The sequence below is a fragment of the Manis pentadactyla genome, chromosome X (genome assembly GCF_030020395.1).
Source record: "Manis pentadactyla isolate mManPen7 chromosome X, mManPen7.hap1, whole genome shotgun sequence".
Classification (NCBI taxonomy): domain Eukaryota; kingdom Metazoa; phylum Chordata; class Mammalia; order Pholidota; family Manidae; genus Manis; species Manis pentadactyla.
The window spans coordinates 41,255,574-41,264,468 of NC_080038.1; the positions used below are offsets into that span (position 1 = coordinate 41,255,574).

Sequence of the window (8,895 nt, forward strand, 5' to 3'; positions counted from 1 at the left end):
ACTTTTTGGTTGCAAAACCAAGGTCAAGAAGAGTGTACCCACTACGCTACTTATGTATAAGAAAAGGGAAGATAGTACGTGTGTGTTATGCTTAATTTTGCATAAAGGACAACGAAGAAACCAATACAAGTTACCTGTAGGAGGCAAGAGGAAACAGGAATGGGGTCAGAAGTAGGAAAGAAATTCAAATGTGCACCTTTTTACAGTTTTGATTTTTGAACTTTGTAAATACATTATCTGTTTTTAAATAAAAGTTGGGGGTAAAGAAGCTGAGCACAAGAAGAACTTGGAGGAAGTTATCAATGCCAATGGTAATCTCAGGAGTACTCACAGAAATGTAGGCCACAGAAATGAAAATTGTTGTTTCTGCTCATGTCTTCTTCCTTGTTCTATGTATATAATAATACTGTTTTTCTTCTTGTTTCCCTAGTTTTAAAAAAATTAATTAATATTAATTTTTTAAAAGTTGGGGGTAAGGAAGCAAAAAGGTGGTGGTAGAGAAAAAGAAAAAGAATGAAAATCATGGGAATACTTTTCTGAAAACTAATTGGGTGATTTTTTTTTTAAACTTGGGATAGAATTCAGGAAAAGCAAAACAGTTGATGCCCAGAGATGGCTGGGAAGAAATGACCTTTGACTTGATAGCACAGACTAGACCTGAGTCCAGATAGAAAGATGTTTCCTGAGTAACTGATCTTGTTGAGGAACAACTCAATTAAGGAATAAGAACACAGTACCTATCAAGTCAGAGGCACATCTTTTGTTGCTGTTCATGTGTATTACTCTTCCTTTTCTCCTCCTAAGAATGTTATCAGTGTCAATACTCCTTATCCTTCAGAAGAGCACTGTGAAATTTTCTTGTCAAGATCCATAGGCTGGTTTTATACACTTTTTCCCTGTGGCATTTCTTACTGACCATCATTCCCTTGATCTCTCAAATTTCTGCTACTTTGGTTCATGCAGTAATGAATGCAGTTCCCCACCATCCATGAATTCACCAAGCACTGCTTTGTGGGCCAGACACTATGCTAGACTCCATTTTTCCTGCTTCCTTGAGACTAAGTCTCTTCAGACAGTTCCTCATTTATTTTTTTCTCTGCCCTTCCTTTCCCCTCTTACACCTCAGTTGTCATGGCACAAGGTTCAGTCTGGAGTCCTCTGCTTTTATCTCTCTGTTTTTTCCTTTAGGCACATGAACCCTTCTCACACTTCAGCTGGCACCAGTGAGCACAGCCGTTCATCTGCCTGCCATTCCTCAGCTATCACCTCTACCAAAGACATTTGCTCAAATAGTTAAATAATTGTTCTCATCTTGCCATGTACTAAACAGAACTCATCACATTCCTCCTTCCTGTCCTGAACCCTCTTTTCTGTTGATGACACACAATTACCTCAGTTACACCATTGACATTGTTGGGTCATCTTAGAGATTTATTTTCTTCACTGTCACTAGGCAGCTCTTAAATAGCCCTGTTGTTGAAGTGTTCCACTTCTCCATCCTTTCCTTTTCATGCTCATCCTGGCCCCACAGTTACTAAGTGACCTCCTCACTGGGACCCCTACCTGAGATCTCTGCTTGCTTCCTCCCAGACATCCCCTCCATTGCCCAGCAAAAGGACCTAGTAGAGCGTAGCCTCTGTGGGTGGCTTCGTTATCATTAGACTCATATCATCTTGTGACACTTTCTATTTTGGAACTCTTAAATAATTTCATTCTCTCCCAAGCTAGATTGTCAGCTTTTTGAGTAATCCAAATGATAAGACCTTTGTTTTCAAGTCTAGGACCACTTTCTTAAAGAAGAAAAACACCACCAAAAACTGAGCAGCAACTACATGCCAGGTGCTTTCACAAAATAAACCTTGGTATAGCCCACAGTGACTATCACAGGATGTTGAGATAAGTCAACAGATACTTATGTGTTTGAGGAACTTAACCTTCCACTCTAGCCCTTTGATCTCCTGACTATTGAATAGGGCATAATTGATGAAAACTGGTCTTTGCTTATTATGTTTCTCTCCATGCCTTGGAATCCCCTGACCACTCTCCCACTTTTTCCTACTCCCTTGCCCCAAAGCTTCAAATTCTGCCCTTCCTTTAGGACTGGCCCGTGTTCCTGATCATTTGGACTGGTCATGTCAGAATTGCCAAGAACAACAAGCATGGATTTGAGAACCATCAGACCTGGATTTGATTTACATTCCACTACGTGCCACCCATGTAGGCCTCTGCAGGCTGTGTTATGGCTTTAGTTTTCTCATCTGTAAAATGAAAATTATGCCTGCTTTGCAGTTTTTTTGAATATTCAGTGAAATAAAGTCAGTGAAAGTACTAGCACCTCAGTGTTACTTCCTCTCAGTCACATAAAACCTTGCTGTATCGATCACCTTTCTTGTTTCTTATTTTTCCAAAATGACACAAAACTCACTGTGGACAGACACCAAGACTTCTGTACCTGCCCCCTGTTGGCCTCAGGCAACCAAAACTGGCTGAGGCAAATAAATGCTGGTTGGATGAGTACAAATATGAACATGTTTGAAGGGGCTCTAGTGCTCTAACAGGTACCACTCAATCAGTAACTCTTACTGAGTACCTATGAGTATTGAACCTATGAGTGGAACACTGTAGGATGGGGGTAGGGGGACAGAAGGAACTGTCATTGGGGTACCCAAAAAGAAAAAGAAGAAGATGCTGTATCTCACATAACACAGAGTTGGCAACACGTGCAGGCAAGATGGCTCTCCTACCTCTGAGTATTGTGACTGCATTCTGGTGGAAAGAATGGAGAAGGTTAATTGCAAAAGGCCAGAAAACTCTGTTTGTTTTCATTGGGAAAACAATAACTCCCCGGAAGCCTCATTCAGTAGACTTCAATTTCTCTCTCATTTGCCAGACCTGGATCACATGGTCATCCTACCTTCTAGGGATTCTGCGGAGATGAGTATTCTTACAAGGCACATTGTCTCCTTGAAAAACTAAGGTCCTAACAATAAAGATGAAAAGAAGGATATGGGGTAAGCAACTACCAGTATTTGCCCCATGAAGCTTACAATATGTTAAGAATATACCATAAATAGATGGGAAGGGAAGAGCTTAAGAACATTTCCAAAAGTAACCCAAAAGTTTCTTCACAGGGATAAAGAATGGGATGAGATCATTTGGATAAAGTCTTCCAGAGAAGCAAGAAACTCCCAAGAAATTTCTAAAGAACTTCAGGAACACAATTATTGCTGTTTTGATTAAAACAAACTGGTTCTTGTATCCTGTTAGACATGCAGGATTTATGGATGGACCAGGACACAGCATGGAAGACCTGGAAGAGTTTTCATAGGTTTCTGTCCCATGTGGTTGTAGTGCTTCTATCTTCAGAAAGCTGAATACAGAGACTTCTAAGAAATCAGATGGTGGTTCCCAAGAGAAACCACTCTCTCTTAAGCCACACACACAGTGCAGGTTACTTCTAATATGGGAAATGATGGTTAGGTTCTAAAGTTGAGCATTCTCTGGAATCAGACACTGTCTTAATCCCCTTTGAAATTTCTGATTTAGAAAAATCCAATCTAAAGAGAAAATACCAAGTTCAGGGAAAATTAATATTTTTTCTTAAGTGTATATAGTAAAGACTGTGGTTATATCATCAGTATACTACCACAAAACAGAATCATTAGGATAGATACATATATATTAAGAATTTTACTGCCATGAATTGGATTAGGTGATTGTGGAGGCTGGCTAGGCAAGTCCAAAATCTGAAATCTGTAGATCAGGGTATCAAGAAGGATAGGCTGGAACTCTAAGGTTCAAGCTGATGCTGCCATCCACAGGTGGAATTTCTTCTTCAGAGAAGCCCCAGTTTTGCTCTTAAGGCCTTCAACTGATTGAATCAGGCCCACCCAGATTATCCAGGATCATCTTTCTTTCTTAAAGTCAACTAATTATAGACTTAAATCACATCTACAAAACACCCCCACATAGATTAGTGTTTTGATTGAATAACTGGGGACTATAGCCTAGTCATGTTGACACATAAAACTGACCATTATACCAATGGTTGGTGTGTCATTTTGTTTTTAATCTCCATCAGTGAACACTTTGTTCTTTGTGAAAATAAGTCACAAGCCCAGACAAGCTTCCAAGAAGGGAGAGAGTCAATATTTTCAATCTGTGGCATCAACATTAGTACATGTTTGGTCTATGAAGGTCATTAATCATCTGGTAAAAGGAAGCTTCATTGATTATAACTCATCCATTGTGTGTATATGATTGCCTGTTTCCACTAAACTGCTTTCAGTTTATTGGTAAGAAAATTAGTTCTCCAATTCAACTGAAGCTAAACCCCTAAGAAAAAAAGAAGTATTTCAAGGAACAGGTGTGTATTTCTTCATTTGTAAATCATTTCCTCATGCCACAAATGTTTAATGAATACTGGGTAGGGTAGTTTGCTATTTCCACTCTCCCTTGGGATAAAAATGGTTGATGCTTTAAATACTGAAACTTGCACAAGAGTAGAAAGCATTTTGTTTTGAAGTGTACCTACTGTCTATTAATGATGAGGGGAAAGTCATTTTCTCTCTGTGCTTCGGTTTACTTACCTGTAAAATGGGAATAATAATTATTATCTAAAGGGCTTGGGGAAGATTAGACAAGAAAATAGAAGTTCAGTATTTGGAATAATATAATAGATATTCCACAAATTTTGATTTTCTGCCTCCTTCCACAAATACAGCCTTCACAGATGAAGTCTTGTGAATTAAAAGTTCTCTCCAGTTTTTTTGCAGATTATCTCTATTTGATAGCATTATTTTGGATATCAGTATATGGAAAAGAATCAAATGGGGTTGCCAGTGCTCATGAAGTTATTACACTGACTATATTCTCTCACTGTAGTTTCCTTTGTATTTATTAATGTGTGCATGAAAGACCATTTTTACATGTCATCATCTCAACTATGAGTACAGATAAACTTGCCATGTGGTTACAATTGTTTTTTTGTTTGAAAAAATCAGCAACCTTCCAAATTTTATCTGAAAATGTTCCTGTGAATCATATTGGTGAAGTTCTGAACAAATGTTAGGTGTCACCAGATTTCACAAGTTTGAAGTAATTTTTGACTGAGGGAAAATGGTGCATACCTTACATTCTTTTCCATATCAGACTATCTCATGTGGCTTGGCAGATACACAGGTTGCTTTGTTTTATTATTGTTAATTACACAAATAATACCATTTTATTTTCCCTAAAAAAATTGGAGATAAATTAAATCCTCTTTGATCCCTACTCCCCATTGGTACCATTATAAATTTGGTCTGTATTCCTTCATATTATTTGTCTATGGATTTACATAGATATTGTAGTGCACAGACAGATGAACCTATGTAAAAAGTAGCTATTTTACTTGTGTAAGGAAAATGGGACCCATTATTGATTTTTTTTCCATTATTGATTTTTATCATGCAAAATGTGGTGTGATAGAGAAGTGAGAGATTGGAGAGAAAAGAGAAGGAAGAGAGGTCTTGCCAAGAGTAATAATATAATTCTCTACATTTCTTTGGCCTTTTCGCATTGGTCCCTGTAGCCCACTTCTGGCAAGTTACACCACCGTAGAATCTACACAACAGCACAAGCAATTTGAAGATCTTGCATCCAGTCTCCTCAACGGGTGGCCCAACAAAGACAGATGCAGTCTCTTCTGCCTTCTGAAAGTATCTGTCCACTTATGTGCAAGCATCATCAGTTTCATTTTCCAAACGAAAAAGAAAACCAGTTTGGGCTTTAAAGTGCAAACTGAAGTCAACATGATTCCCACCTACAAATTCTTTCTGTTTTCCAACAGAAACAAAAATCTCTTTGTTAATCATTTCGTCAATGTCTTTTAAAATATGAGGTAACTTGGAGCTCCAGACAAGATGGTCTAAACCCATTTCTCCTTGCTCCTCCCTGCTACGTATAACTAAAATCCTCAGAAATAATACTGAAGTCCACCATAAGGAGACGTGGTGGAAAGAGAAATGTGGCTGGCTGGAGACCTCAGGACTTGGGAAAACAGGACAGGGCAGTGAGCTTCCTGGTTTTTCAATATCCCACACTGGGTGCTGGAGAAGCATGCAACCTAGAATCTCCCATCAGAGCAGACAAAAACACAAGCAAACAAAGCCAACAAAACCAAATTAAAATCTGTTCTTTCTGGTCAAAGGACCCGGGAAAGGAGAGAAACCCTTAGAGAAACCCCAGTAAGAGAAAAAAACCTTTTTGACAACAGCCGCCCTACCCCAGCCAGAGGTGTCAGTAGAGACGCAGTATGGACTATGGACTTTGGTCCCCTATTCAGTAGCCTCAGGTGGCTGGGGGGGATGCCTTCCTTTCCCTCTGGGCAGGCAGCCTGGGGACGCACTTTCCTCCCCCATGGGCAGCAGTGGTGGAGGGTGAGCTGGAACCGCAGCTTCACCACGCAGCCAAGGAAGGTGTCGTCTGCCCGCATAGGTGGCGTCAGTGGACCCCAGCAAGGACTACATACCTCCGCACTGCAGGCCTGGGTTCACACCATCCTCCAGTGGAGACACGGATGGTCTAGGGAGGCACAGGATCTCATGACTCCCACAAGTGGCAGGCGCTTAGGGAGGCACTTTCCTTTCCCTCCACTGGGGTCTGCTGAGGGCTCGTGGGGGAGTTTGGACATCTGCCACTCCCCTCACAGCTGGTAACAGCAGAGCATCTAGAGAAATGCTCCCTGTTGCCCGTGTTGCCATGTCAGTGGAGACAGAGTGAGGAGTCTGGACTTTCACCCTTGTCTACCAGTGGCAGCTGGTGCCCCTCACCCTCCTAATTAGGGAGTGAAGGAAGGATCTCAGAGAGAAGGGAGCTGGAGAAAGGGGTTCTTTAAATCTGCATAGGAGCCCTGGAAAGGCACCTGACTCACCCAAAGGTAAAACTAACTCAACATGCCTGAAGGTCTGAGAACTGAGCTACAGTGTAGAATATCACCTAAGTTTTCAAGGTGGCTTCAAGTAGCACACAAAGCAGAGCATTGCAAGTGTTCTAAAAACTAAATTGTCTGTTTATTGCAGCACTATTTACAATAGCCAAGAAATGGAAGCAACATAAGTGTCCACCAGTAGATGAATGGATAAAGAAGATGTGGTACACATACACATGGAATATTATTCAGCCATAAGAAGAAAACAAATCCTACCATTTGCAACAACATGGATGGAGCTAGAGGGTATTATGCTCAGTGAAATAAGCCAGGCGGAAAAAGACAAGTACCAAATGATTTCACTCCTCTGTGGAGTATAAGAACAAAGAAAAAACTGAAGGAACAAAACAGCAGCAGACTCACAGAACCCAAGGATGGACTAACAGTTAGCAAAGGGAAAGGGACTGAGGAGGATGGGTAGGAAGGGAGGAAGAAGAGGAATAAGGGGCATTACGATTAGCACACATAACATGGGGGGGCACGGGGAAGGCAGTATAGCACAGAGAAGACAAGTAGTGACTCTATAGCATCTTACTACCCTGATGGACAGTGTCTGTAATGGGGTATGTGGTGGGGACTTGATAATGGGGGGAATCTGGTAACCACAGTGTTGCTCATGTGATTGTATATTAATGATACCAAAAAAAACACTAAATTGTCACTCAGACCACAGCCCACAGATGTAGGCCAGGACCTGTACACTAAACCTAAACAAGGTAACGGCCTGCTAAAATAGATTAAGGTGGGGTTCAGAGTCTCCTAACATCCAAAATGTCCAGGAAGAGAGTGGAAAAGCGCTCATCATAACCAGAACTAGTAAAATCACAACTTGAATGGGAAAGGACAATTAACAGACATACCACTGAGATGAATCAGATGTTGGGATTCATTTACAAGGACTTTAGTGCTACCATCATAAAAAATGCTTCAGTGAGCTATTACAAATTCACCTGAAACAAACAGAGAAAAATATAAAATTTCCGCAAAGAAATAGTAGTTAGAAAAAAGAAAAACAAATTACAGAAGTGAAAAATACAATAATCAAAATTAAAAACTCACTGGAGGTGCTAAGTAGTAGTGTGAGGAAGACAAAGGATAGAATCAGTGAACTTTAAAGCAGAACACTTGACTTTCTCCAATCTGAAGGAAAGAGAAAAAATAGTTGAGGGAATAATAGCCCAGAGTCTCAGCGATCTGTGAGACAATAACAAATGTGCTAATATTCCTATCATTGAAATCCCTGAAGGAAAGGAGAAAGTGGGACTGAAAATTAATTCAAAGAAATAATGGCTGAAAATGTCCCAAATTTGGCAAAAGACATAAACCTACAGATTCAAGAAGCTCAGTGAAACTCAAACAATAAAACCCAAAAATATCCATACCAAGACACAGCATAAGTGACTTCTGAAAACTAAAGATAAAGAAAAAAATCTTGAAAGCAGCTAGAGAGAAAAAATGTATTACCTATAAAGGAACACTGATTCTGATGGTAGCAAATTTCTCATCTGAAATCATAAAGACTGGAAGGAAGTGGTGCATTTTCAACTGATGAAAGAAAATACTTGGCAACTCTGAATTCCGTGTTCAGCAAAAAATGTCCTTCAGAAATGAAGGGAAAATAAAGACATTCTCAGATGACAAAAAATTTACAAAATTTTCACTAGCAGACTTAACCTTAATGAATGGCTAAAGGAAGTTCTCCAAACAGAACAGAAATAACAGAAGGAGGCTTAGGACTTCAGAAAGGAAGGAAAACAATGAAATGTATAAAAATAAGTATAAGTAAATGATCCTTTCCCTCATGAATTTTTTCAATCATGATGGATTGATGAAGCAAAAATTATAACACCATCTGATATTGGGTTCAATGTAATAGATAAGAATATTATATTTAAAAACTAGGAGGTAAAGAGACTTAAATGAAA

The 8,895-nt window shown here is 39.7% G+C and overlaps 1 protein-coding gene across 2 annotated transcripts in view; it reads left to right on the forward strand.

Annotated features, from left to right (window-relative positions):
- Positions 1-2,328, forward strand: part of RP2 (RP2 activator of ARL3 GTPase) — an 80,582-nt gene extending 78,254 nt beyond the window's left edge. The window contains exon 6 of one of the 2 annotated variants that reach the window (XM_036907454.2): positions 1,777-2,328. The gene's annotated coding sequence lies outside the window, so the exon portion shown is untranslated. The remainder of the gene's footprint in view (positions 1-1,776) is intronic. The other variant, XM_036907455.2, reaches the window with a different exon arrangement.
- The last annotated feature ends 6,567 nt before the right edge of the window (positions 2,329-8,895 follow it).